The following is a 13339-nucleotide window of genomic DNA, read 5'->3' as shown; positions in this document are numbered from 1 at the left end:
TTCTAAAGACCCAAGGACAACTTTCAGAATTCTGTTCTCTCCCTCTACCACGTAGGTTGTCAAGCTTGGTGGCCTCTGAGACATCTCAACCATTCCAATACTAGCTTTTGCCTGACATTCTTGCCAGTTAAAAATTACTGAATACTTTATGTTCAATCTGTGAAGGTATTTTTGGAACAGATTAACATCTCAGTTTGTGGTCTTGGATGTGGGTGGGTCTTCTCATCTAAAGACATGAACAGATGAGAGAGGGCATATTCAAAGTAACACAGTCACAGACAAGGCTTGAATTGGAAAAAACCAAAGCAAGCAAGCAAACAAAAACTGTCCCTGAATGCGAGGAGACTCTGGCAGCAGGTGCCCTCAGGCTGGAGCTGCTGATTCTGAGCTCTCCAGCCTCTGTGACTACATAGGTCACTCTGTTGAAACACATCCCACTAGTCCTGTTTTTTCACCAAAGAACTCTTAAAACACCACCATGCTTCACAAGTCGGAAGACACATCTGAGAAAAGATAAACCATTGCAAGACCTAGCCTCGATGCTGAAAATGTTAAAAAAAAAAAATGATTTGGAGCCAGAAAGATGGCTCAGTGGGTAGAGGTTGTGTGCCCAGACCTGACAACCTACGTGCAGTCCCTGGATCCTACAAATTGACAGGAAAGAACAGGCTCCTGGGAGTCATTGTCTGACTTCCAAATGCATGCCATGGGATGAATATGCCTGCACACACACACACACACACACACACACACAGAGAGAGAGAGAGAGAGAGAGACAGAGACAGAGACAGAGACAGAGATACAGAGAAGTAAATAAATAAACCTTAAACCAATAGTTTGAAGTTTATTGAAGCTTGATAAATCTAGGCTCTATGTCGGTCTTACCAAATTAGATTTTCCAGAAATAGAACTCCGGTGAGCATATTTTTGTTCAGTCCCAAACTGTGGCACCGTATTGGTCAATCTCAGCTATCAATCTGACGAGTTCCAGAATGCCCGGATGATGAGCCTGGGCATTCTTGTGAAAGATCTTGATTAGATCGGTTGAGGTCAGAAGATGCGTCCTCTGTGGGCGGCACCATTCCCCAAGCTGAGATCCTGAATTGCACAAAGAGAAAACAGCGAGCCGAGCGTGAGCAGCCGCCGTTCGCTGCTTCCTGACTGTGGATGCAGTGTGACCGGCTGCTCAAACTCTGCCACTGTGATACCCCCGCCTTGACAGATTACCACCTAGAACTGTGAGCCATAATAAACCCTTCAGCTGAGTTCATCACAACAGCAGAAGACATGACTAGGACAGACACCAACAGCTGCCTGGAGATCAGTCTATTATAAGAAACTAGAATAACTTCAGATCAGACCAAAGAGTCAGGTTTTGCCGTAGTAATACAAAAAAAAAAAAAAAACACCAAATCCCAGTGTTCATGCTTCATGATTAAAGTTGAATGGGTGAAGGGCCTGATGCTATAATTCTTATCTTTTGCTCTGTGTGTTAGGGTCCTGGGAGGAAGCAGATGACGTACTCCCATGAGGGGAATAGGAGATATTAATAGATGGGCTATTTACAAACAGGGAGGATAACCAACATCAGTGACCAGTAAGAGTGGGTGCCACTCAGCAAAAACTGGAGAGCTTTGACAGAGGAATGCAACCAGCCCATGGCAACCTGGAAGGGAAAGGTGAAAGGCAGTGGATATAACGCAGAGTTGTTCTCCTTTGCCTTCTGGATTCCGGTCTAGTTACTTCTTTTTGTTAGTGGAACTCAAACGAATGGCAGAGAACAGAATGAAAAAGAAAAAAAATAATTATTGATTGGGTTCATAAGAAAAAGATTTCAAAGCAAAAAGCATGATGGAAATCATGGATCCTGGGCAAATGTGAACTATTTAACACATCCTGGAACATAGTCTGAGGTCCTTTGAAACATTGACACTCAACAACGTATAAGGAAAGAAAACAAAGCTGAGCAAAAACTTGCTTCTTACTGCCCAGAAATAAGGTAGTCACTTACACTTACATATCATTGACCCCTACCAATTACATAACCAAACCTGACTACAGTAGGTAAGAAAATAGAATCCTCCTGCAGGGAAGGAAAGATAATACTGATGACAGTAAATGCTCCACCACGGATGGCTGGGAGTCTGGGGAGAAGCCAACTTAGGGATTTGATGTTGTTTTTTTCTAGATAACTTATCTGTTCTTTTGAATTTTGCAACTTATTAACCTACCATCTATAAACTACAGAAGATGGTAAAAAAAATATTAAATGAAGTCTCTATAGCCAACTTTTGTCTTTTCTGGCTGCCCATCCATCCTAGCTACTCGAGTGTCCTAGTTAAAACTTCTACTGTGGAACGCTTCTGTTCCAGATACACATTCTCTGTTCCTCCTTCCTTTGCTACTAGATCATTGGCTGTCCGACCATTTTCTGTGGAACAGATGTATTTTCACAAGGATATGCATTGGACTCTAGAGGTGCAAAGATGGTAGGGAACAAATCCTTGAATGTGATCCATGCTGATGGGAGTGGTGACTACAGTTCCCAGGGCTGGGTGTGCTAGGAACGCCGACCAGTGTGCCTGCCTCCCAACAACAGTGGCACTATGCACTCATAAAACTAACAATATGACAGGATTTTCATCACTTTTTATTTATGTTTTCGTCACTTTTTATTTTATGTAGGCTCTAGCATTGATCTTACCTCTTCTGGAGAGTGTAAGAATGATCAAAATGATCTTTTGACTATATTTTATTTGCTTCTTTGCATTAGCCAGTTCAGTGCCAGTTACTTGAACCTGGGAGTCCTCATCAGCGCAATCCCTAACTTGCCCTGTTATTACAAGAAAGTAGAAGAACCAGATAAAATGCTCTTTAACTTTCAATGTAAAAGATGAAACTTGAGGAATTAGATAATTTAGTTATGTTACGCTCCTCCTTGCTATTATTAAATCCTTTATAAGACACAGTTTAGGAAAAGGATATACGTTCTAGATCAAAAGGTATACACTGGCCATGAAGCAGTCACCTCGGGAGCCTGAGATAGCTGATCACATTGCTGTGATCAGGAGATGGAGGACAGGAAGATGGGCGTGGCTACTAAACCTCAAGACCCTCCCCCTGGTGACTCACTGCCCGACCCCCATTCTCTACCGTGTACTGACTGATTTCTCAGCTTTCCAAAACAGCGCCACCAGGCAGGTGTTGTAACACATGAGCCTATGGGGGACATTTTGCATTCAAACTACCACATAAGCAAATCACAGTTTAACCTCCCTTTGGCAGTTCCAGACACAGAAAGCTTTTCCGAGCTGGCAGCTTATCACTGCCTAGAAAAGCAGCAAGGTCAACCCAGGGTTTCAGCTATTTTAAGCTCTTGAAAGTAAAGGGAGTGTTGACAACAATCTAGATACAAAGGGTTTGGGGATTAGTTTTGCATAGGATTTTTCTTTTAATTACTAAGATATTGTGAAAGCATAAAGCGTGGCTCTAGCACAGCCCGGCTGGGGCTAGGTATCCGACAGGGATTAGCCCATCTCTCTGTTCCCATATGAATCAGAGGATTGCTGGAATCCTTCATCGCTGATACTCTGCTTCTAAATTGGTAAAGCCCAGAGGGAATTCTGCTCCAAATTGGGTAAAGCAGCTCAAAAAGGCGCCAGCCAGATAGAGTCAGACGGAATTACCCTGTATTTAACTTCTCTGTACTTAAGATTCTTTCTCGAAAATGCATGCTTATAGATAGTGCTTGGCAACCCGGACCGAGGTCAAGGTTGCCTTCAGATGACTCTGATCGGGGCTTGCCATTTTCTAGTCACAACGTTTATTCTACTGCTTGTTGTTGTCTTCCTTAAACTCCCGAGCTGCGACTCTGGTGACCAGGACAGCGTACAAGACAATGCATGAGCCAAGAGATTAGCTGAGTACATCTGTTCTCAAGCGAGTCTTCCACTCCATCCAGCAACAGGCAGAGGAGAGGTGTGTTCAGGGGCGCACACAGGCTGTTCCTAAGAACCAGGGAAAACCTACAGTGCAAGGGTTTGGCGGAAAATCTATGCTTTTATTCAATTAGACGTTTCACCCGCCCTCCACCTTACCCTTATTTTTTTTTCTATGAAATATATAATCTCTCATTTAAAAATCCTGGAAGGCGTTCAAAATTGAATCCCTTCCAGCGAATGTAATTGAAGTGCGTTGTAGAAACCTTTTAATCACAGCTCTCCCCCGGCTGCACACAGTTGGAGTCGGAAGAAGGCTTCATCTGCACTTCTCTCTTGTTGCTGACTCAGACTACTAAAAAGCCCAGCTTGTAGCCAAGGCCAACACTGAAAATTCAAAGTGGGGAAAGTCATCCTCCAAAAGCGTTGCCTTAAAGAGGGCTTTTCCAAATGACAGCCTGGGTCAAGTTTGTCTTCCTGCTCTGAAATTCTAGCTCAGTAGCTCGGTTCTTGCTCCCTCAGTTTACCTACACCTCCTCTTCATTCACTGGAAACTCTTTCCAACAAGAGATTGGTACCACATACTCACATTTAGCTGGAAAGTAGTCTGCAGTCTCCTTCTGACTTCAACCCACTGCGCACTGGTCTCTCCCTAACAGATGCCTCCTGGAACCTCTCACGGCGTCTCCCAACACGCTCCTTCATCCAAAATTCAAAGGGCATTCTTCACTCTTGCTCTTACTAGACTCCTATAGAAAGGAGGCATAGAAGTAGTTATTTTCACACCCTCCTTGATGACAGGACTCCTATTCTATTTGTCCAGTCCTCAGGGATGAGTCATGATTAATCCAAGCCAGACACCACGACCATGGTCACGTTCAGCCCTAGCCACTGATACGAGAGTGGGAAAGAGCCTTGTCAGGGACACCTCAGGAAACATCTGACAGGGTCCCCTGTGGAAAGTTTTCCCCCAGGAAAAGGAATAAAGCACAGGAGAGGACCTTGATGTCCCAACTCTCCTTAACGTTTAACCCTTAATTTCTGTGCCAACTTTTCAGATTTCTTGATAAGACATTTATTCTGTTCCCTGTGCCACTTTATTCTGGTACTTACAGCCAAGTGCAGCCCAGCTCCTATGCCCTGTCTCTGTACACTTTATATTGCAGGCCTTGCTTCCTTAAGATCTCAGTGTGCGTCTGCCTTCACACGTTTTTATGCCATTGCCTAATAAACACAGATGGAAAGATTGGCCTTTACACATCTCCTCTCTGCCTGCTCCACACGGTTTCTGAAGAGGATGCCTATCAGCCCATTGCTTCATCAGCACCCATGGTCTGGCCAGTCACTCAGTCTACTCTCACGGACAGACTCCTTCTCAAGGTGTTCAACCAAAACCCAGTCACTTCCCTATGCAAACACGCTCTTCCACCGTCTTCACGTCAGCTGGGGCTAAAAGCTCTGCCCAGGCCTGAAGGCAAAACATGGACAACTTTCTGACTCTCCTAGACCCTCTTCTAGTTTTTACCATGATAATAAAGCCATGTTCACCTTCTTGGTATTTTTCTGAATACCTCTGCCCTGTCTACGCTCACTGCCCCTCATTAGTTGGCGCTTTCCCATCTCTTGTTAGACAAATGACCAAGCTCTTTTAGCAGATTCATTTTCTTGTCTTGCCTCCTTCGTTTAATTCTACGAACTCCTCAGGGGTGATTTTTCCATAGAGTAAATCTTAACCTCTCCTTTACCGAATCCTCCATTGACCTCCTAGGATAGAGTTCAAGTCCCTTTGTCACTGGCGCCCAGGGTCCTTTCGTGGCATCATATGCGCTAGAGTCAAAGGATGAAGGACCTAGTTGACCTGAAAAGTCTGCTTTCTCTAGTCACCACTACTGTGTCCAGCTAGTGCACTTCTGTTTATCTTCCGGTAGGCAACCATCAATGGTCTTTCTTGCCCTTCGCCGCCTCCTTCTCTTTTCTTGTCTTCCGATACTGTTAGATGTTCCCACATAGGGTCTTGTTCGTTCTTCTTCCATAATCTAGTTCTAGAATTCTAGGATACTTTGTCCAATTTCCATTCAACTCTGAACACCTTGCAGACAAGGATTCATGTTTGTGTTTTTACTCTGGTGTCTAGTACACTTTTAACAGATAATAGCAATAAATGTTTCATGGTGGAGAAATTAAGTAAATGAATGAATTGGTGTTCTAATTCTCAAGCACGTTCAGTTTAAAAAAAATAAAACAATAAACATTAACCCATTAAGGCATGGAAATGAACTTCTGATTATTTGGTATACCATCTTAGGGTGCAGTGCTGAGGCACTTTCTAGATGTTGGTGAATCATACCACACAGATATCTATTAATTTATCTTTGGTCTTGCCTGTTAGGTAACTTTCCTCCCAGGAAAAAAAAAATGACAGAAATTTTGGGCTTTCAACACGGCATTTCAAAGCCCATAAGTTGTCCAAAATTAATTATAGCCTTTCATGAATATACTGGTGTTTTTCATGTGGTTCTTTAAGGGATGTATAAAAACATAGTTCTTAAAAGATGGATTTAGAAATTTTATGGGATGACTTCAATCATGCTGTACAGGTAAGATCTGGTTACAAACAGCACTTGTGATTGTTAGACTCAGCGTACACGTTGTGTTTAACATAATGAGAGCCGTTCCACTGTTTTTGAAACAGAATAATCTTTTGTTACAGTGTGTGATGTGCTGATCCTCATTTATTTGACTCAGACCTGTTCTCCACCTTCTTCTGCCTTGCTCTGGGAGGCCTGAGAGGCAGCCCTCTGTAGGTTGCAGTCTTGGGCTCCTTGCTGTTAGAGGTCTCTGGTTGGGTTTGACTGATAAGGGCCATCAGCAAAGGAAGGATGAGGAGGAAGGAGAGAGGGATTGCTTCCTTCTACTAGCCTTGGTTGATGGCTGCGTTTCCCAGCCAATGTCAGGTTCCCATGTGGGATTTCAGGGCTCCATCTCTTGTTCCTGTTGCCTTTGAGGCCTGGAGAACAACTCAGTGGTAATGCTCTGCTGTGTTGCCAGCAAAAGGACCTTCAACCATCCCCTCTTGATTTCCCTCAGTCCTACCCTTTCTCTTCTCTGAATTCCTTTCCTGAAGAGTTCTCAACTACCTAGGTTCCATCTGGCTTGGTTCCTGCTGGGAAAATATGCACAGATGTTTAGGAGGATGACTAAAGCCTTGAGGTACTTAGACCACTACCTTCAACTCTCACCTTAGTTTGCGCAATTTGTTTTCGCCTGTGGATGCAAAAGGACCTCTGTTACAGTAACAAGAGAACCGTTTTGAAAGATGAACTGCGAAGCTTTACCTCCTGCTTTTCACTCTCTTTCTCTCCTAATTAGTTCCAGCCTAACATTCTCAACCCCAGGAAGCAAGACATTTACAGACTTAGGAGCTAAGACACCCGCCCCTGGCTAAAACTGAATTAAAAAGCCCCATTGGGGAGCTAGTAACAAAGCAGATTAAGACACCCCTGGGGATAAAAGCAAAGGGAGACCTATGAGTGTTTGCCCACACCTGTAGAGTAATCCCAGTGCTCAGGAGGCTGAAGCAAGCAGACCTCAAAAGTCTGGAGCACAGCTGGTCTTACCCAGCAAGTTCCTGTTTCAAAAACAAACCAGAAAAGCCAAAGGCACTGGGATAGTGAATGCAATGAGAAAATGTAATGACAATGTGTGTGTGTGTGTGTGTGTGTGTGTGTGTGTGTGTGTGTGTATGTAAATTATCCAGAAACCATCTTCCCATCATCATTAGGTCAGTAATTTAAATTCTCTAAACCATTTCCCGTATTCAAATCAAGGGTAAGACTAGGCTCTTCCACGGAAGTGTTGTAAAGCACTTATCAGATGCCATCTCAACTCTAGCTTGGAGCTGTTCCTGACAGATTACAACAGCTCTGTGTTCTTATACTAATTAAAGGATCCTCTAAAGCCCTTAGTGAGTTCACAGGAATCTTACAAATGACTCCCTCTTATCTTAGCAGTTTTTGATAGGGACGCATCATGGTTTCGTATTCTCCTACATTTAAGTAGTCTTGTAAAAGATGTCCTAAATGAATGTTTAGGGGCTCTATTACTTGAATACATCTGAGCAGGAACTCTCAAGTTGCAAAATGCATGTTCAGTCTATCCTCTAATTCTTTTCATGTGTGTGTGTGTGTGTGTGTGTGTGTGTGTGTGTGTGTGTGTATGTATGTTGTGTAGGTGAGGAGATCAGAGGCCAAAACTTCTGGTGTCGTTCCTCAAAACTTGTTTATCTTGTTTGTTTTTGTTTTTGTTTTTGTTTTTTTTTTGTAATAAGGTCTCTCTCTGGGACCTGGGGTTCACAGGCTGGTCAGAAACTTCAGGATTAACCCTTCTATGCCTCCCCAGCACTGGTGTTACAAGTGAGTATCACTATCCCAGGCTTTTTCATATGGGTTCTGGAAGATTGAACTCTATTCCTGACTTTTCTAGCAAGCACTTCATAGACTGAACTACCTGTCCAATCCTCTCAACAGCTCCAAGACCGGGTTAAGGCTCCAATTCTTTTTGTTTGTTTGTTTGTTTGTTTGTTTTCAAGACAGGGTTTTTCTGTAGCTTTGGAGCCTGTCCTGGAACTAGCTCTTGTAGACCAGGATGGCCTCGAACTCACAGAGATCTGCCTGCCTCTGCCTCCCAAGAGCTGAGATTGAAGGTGTGCACCACCACTGCCCGGCAGCCTCCAATTCTTTTCTTTGTTTTGTGTTTTGTTTTCAAGACAGGGTTTCTCTATGCAGCCCTGGCTGTCCTGGAACTCACTCTACAGACCAGGCTTTCCTCAAGATCACAGATCCACCTACCTCTGCCTCCCAAGTGTTGGGATTAAAGGTGTGCACCACCACTACCCAACTCAAATCCTTAATCAGTAAATGGGACTACTTACATTTGTGTAACTTCTAGCATTTTCTAATGAAGTATTACAAATTATGGAGCTCTCTGCTATAAAAGTCCCTTGCTATTGCTCCTGATAGTCTCTAATCAAAATTCAAGTGTTTCTTCTTCAGTGTGCTATAAGAAAGACATCCCCAGTGTCCAATCATCTATTGTGGATGAAGGAAGACTGTATGGTGTAGCCTCCTTGGAAGGAGCCATCTGGCTTTTCTAGTCAATGAAAGGCATAACAGTACCAGGCCATGCAAAGTCTCTCATTCCTTAGTCCCTACTATGGGTCTGAGAAGTCTGCACGTTCCACGTAGCACAGCTGCAGCTGTCACTCAACTGCAGCAAGGAACTGATGTGGGAATCTGTATATATCCCTCCTGTATATGTGTTGCTTTTATTGGTTGATGAATAAAGCTGTTTCAGCCAATGGCTTAGCAGAATAAAGCCAGGTGGGAAATCCGAACAGAGATAGATAGATAGATAGATAGATAGATAGATAGATAGATAGATAGATGACAGATAGATAAATAAATAGAGTAGGCAGAGTCAAGGAGACACCATATAGCTGCTGAAGGAGAAAGAAACTTACCAGTAAGCCACAGCCTTGGTGATACACAGATTAATAGAAGTGGGTTGATTTAAGATATAGGAGTTATCTAAGAATACGCCTGAGCCATTGGCCAAACAGTGTTGTAATTAATATAGTTTCTGTGTGACTATTCAGGTCTTGGTGGCTGGAAAATGAGAGAATAGTCTCTACTTACAGGGAACTCATCTAAATTGCCTAACTTACCTTTTAAGTGAAAACCTCAGCAGACAAAATACCCTAAAATAAATCACACTATTTAATAATACTTTTATTTATTCTTTGAACATTTCATACATTTGTGTGATGTATTTGGATCAGCTCCACCCACCACTTCCTCTCTCCAACTCTCCCTAGTGCCCACAAAATAAATACTAATAGGCAGAACTGTCTCCTCCTATATTGCAAACTCTCAGGGAAGATTTTCTAGACAGAAGATGTCTGTTAGCCTTTTCAATTGCAATTATTGTTTGTCTGCCTACTTTCATGGAGAGTCAGTCTTAGACAGTTCTCTACAGGAGCCAATGTTAAGGTTGTCAGGCTAAAGGAGAAAAAATAACGAGATGCAATGTTTTAGTTAGGTGTCTATTGCTGTGATTAAACACCATGACCAAAACCAACTTTGCGGTGGAAAGGATTTGTTTTGCCTTACAGTGTAGTCCATTCTGATGGAAGTCAGGGTGGGAACTGAAGCAGAAACCACAGAGGAATGCTGCTCGCTGGCCTGCTCCCCATGGCTTGCTCGCCTGTTTCCTTAAACCACCCACGACCACCTGACCAGGACTGGTACTGCTCTCAATGAGCAGGGTCCTCCTACATCAATCATTGATCAAGAAAATCTCCTATAGACTTGTCCACAGGCCAGTCTGATAGAAGCATTTCTCGTTTGAGGTTCTCTCTTCCTGGATGACTCTAACTTGTGTCATGTGACAAATAAGAACACTAAATGAGACACCGCCATTAACTTAAATTCCTGGTAAACAACGGAGACATTAAAAAATTAACATACAACCTATACAATTTTCTAATCATATTTACATTGGAAGAATGAATCACTGGTTCCTTGGAGGTCAAATTTTACATGACGCCCATTAAATATCTGAAACAGTACTTACTCCTTGTTTTCCTACAGCTCAAAGTTAACTGAGTGTCCCCTATCTTATCTGGTAACCCCAGTGGCATAGTGCCTTAGCCAACAGTACGTTGACTGTTGTCTGTGTCTAATTGCTATTAAACCCAGAGTAGCAAGCATAAACTAGACAATTGCCCCTAAGCGATATCCTGCTTGGCCTCACTTCAATCTCTGAGCTACGAAAGACGTATTAAGGGAGAATAGGTTACCATATTGACTGAACACTTTTTATGGACTCCTGTATCTCCTTGACCTGCCTTTCCTTAGAACCCTCGGTCTGTGTGTGCCTGCACCTCCTCTGTGTCACCAACCCTACCCTGCGGCTTCCACCACTTTTGCAGAAAGAGAAGCAGAACCATGGCTCACCTGGTGTCTACCATGCATGCCGCTCACTTTCCACCTCAGAGCTCGCTTGTCGCTCTAAACCAGCAGTTCTCAACCTGAGAGTCACAACCCCTGTGGGGACCAGACGACCCTTTCACAGAGGTTACATATCAGATATCCTGCATATCAAATATTTACGTTATGTTTTATGACAGTAGAAAACTACAGTTATAAAGTAGCAATGAAATAATTTTAGGGCTGGCGGTCACTATGACATGAAGGACCGTGTTAAAGGGTCGCAGCAGTGGGAAAGTTGAGAGCCACTGCTTTAAACTGTGATGTCGTGAGACTCACTTGCTGCCCACACAGGAAGAAAAGTGTGGCGTACAGGAGGCGGTGAATACAGTTCCCCCTGAAACACCCAAATTAGCTGAAAGTCAGTGGCAGACAGGAGGTGGCGAATACAGTTTCCTCCCTGATACCCTCAAGCTAGCAGAAACGTGAGGTCACATTATTTCCATAGAACAACTATGGAGATTGGGTAATCATGTGTGCTTGATTCCAAGCGACATCCATATTTTCCTTGGAGTTCAATTTCTGGAAAACTCAGCTAAGATAGCACACAACAGCCATCCAGGAATCACGCTGTGTCTGTGTGGCGGGAAGATCGGGGGGGTCTGGAGTCAAGGAGACCTTGCTCTGCTCGGATCCTCGCCATTTGCTGGGTGGAGCCACCGAGAAAACATTTCATTTCCATAGATTGCATGCTCTTCTGTAAAACAGGGGTAAGCATCTGTACAACACAGAGTTGTTCTGAACACTCCGAGAGAGAGAGAGAAAACATAAAATTGGGTGGGTATGGGGGTGTAGAGAATCTTGAAGGGATTGGGGGAGGGGAAAACATGATCAAAATGTGTGAAAACAATTTCATTAAAAAGATTTTTCAAAAAAAAAGAAATCAAAAAGTAATGAACATTGAAAACACATCAGCAGCTGATTATCCGTCTTGGCATTAAGTGACTTACAGTTTTCCAATAGTGTTGGAGGTTTAGAAACCATCACCTCTACTTTATAAACGGAGTCACTGTACCCTGTTATCTGATTCAAGTTCAAAGGTAGTGTGCACAGAGCCAGAGTCTAAACCTAAAGGACTTGTCTCTAAGCCTATGCCTTTAACTATCACGTGACACCCTTTCTCCTGAATGCAAACACTGCCTAGTACAATATCCCGCGCAGGCAAAGAACTCTACACTTATTTGAGTTGTCAGTGCCCCCAGCTAAACGGGGACACTCCCCGAGAGGTGTGATCCTGCAAGTTCTGATTAATCCTTGCAGGTGGTACTTGCTGGAGAGTTTCCTTTGACTCCAGGGAGGCAGATTCTGATCCTTCCTGTCTCCTGGCTGGGGTGGAGACATAAAGGTGGGAATGCAAGTAGCCATTGTATAAAAATGATGCCACAGGACCACAGGTACAAGACATGGTAGAGGTGCCACATGATCCATAAGCAGCTAATCTTAGATCTGCTTGTCATCTGGGATACGATTACCTTTGATGGAGATGGTATTAGTTTTATTTTCATGGTCATGTGCTTCTTTTTTCTTTTATTATACCAGTCTAGCTAACCCAGTGTAGTCTTGACGGATGCAGAATTTGACAAAAGTTTTGACTGCCTGCCTATCCGTTTTATAAATCATAAAACGGCACATGTATTGTAGCTGTAACTATTCCATGTATTCTTGATGAAGCGCAAGTTCTAATGAACAAGAGTTCCTACCTAAGCATGACTTCAGTTGGGACAAGAAGAAGCATTTATTGCAAAAATCAAAATTGATCGCTATTGCTACATATACCACAACACAGCTGAGCAAAATCTATAACCATATTGATTTTTTAAAAAAAGCATTAATAGAATAGCCAATAATTTTGACCATTGATTGATCTATTTGTAAAGAATTAGGGAAATTGGTCGTGTGATAACTACTCATAATCGTTGTCCAAAAGAATATATAGTTTTTAAACTTGCTATTTAAAATCACTACCACATTCAATATCCAAGAAGTTACTTCGGCCTCATAAATAATGGTCATCTATCCAAACAAAAACAGTTGAGTCTCACAACTCTTGGATAATGAGGATTTAAAAAAAAAATTAATGAGGATTTTTTTAAAACCTTATTTAGGTTTTTTTAAAATTTTTTAATGATTTATTTTTCTTTATTTTATGTTCATTGGTGTGAAGGTGTCAGACCCCCTGGAAATGGATTTTCAGACAGTTGTGAGCTGTCATGTGGGTGCTGGGAATTGAACCCGGGTCCTCTGGAAGAGCAGTCAGTGCTCTTAACCGCTGAGCCATTTCTCCAGCCCTTATTTAGGTTTTTTTGTTTGTTTATTTTTTGTGGGGGTGCCTAGATGCCTGGGCATTGTATACAT

The 13339-nt window shown here is 42.8% G+C and overlaps 1 long non-coding RNA gene across 1 annotated transcript in view; it reads right to left on the bottom strand.

The window, feature by feature from the left end:
- Window positions 1-824: 824 nt before the first annotated feature.
- LOC125387963 (uncharacterized) overlaps window positions 825-13339 on the bottom strand; it is a 31066-nt gene continuing 18551 nt past the window's right edge. The window contains exons 3-4 of the long non-coding RNA XR_007228052.3: window positions 4528-4687; window positions 825-1098 (exon numbers count right to left, since the gene is read on the bottom strand). This is a non-coding gene — a long non-coding RNA (uncharacterized LOC125387963). The remainder of the gene's footprint in view (window positions 1099-4527; window positions 4688-13339) is intronic.

The sequence above is a fragment of the Myodes glareolus genome, chromosome 11, assembly GCF_982192425.1.
Source record: "Myodes glareolus chromosome 11, mMyoGla1.1, whole genome shotgun sequence".
NCBI lineage: Eukaryota > Metazoa > Chordata > Mammalia > Rodentia > Cricetidae > Myodes > Myodes glareolus.
This window is presented reverse-complemented; position numbering and strand designations above follow the sequence as displayed.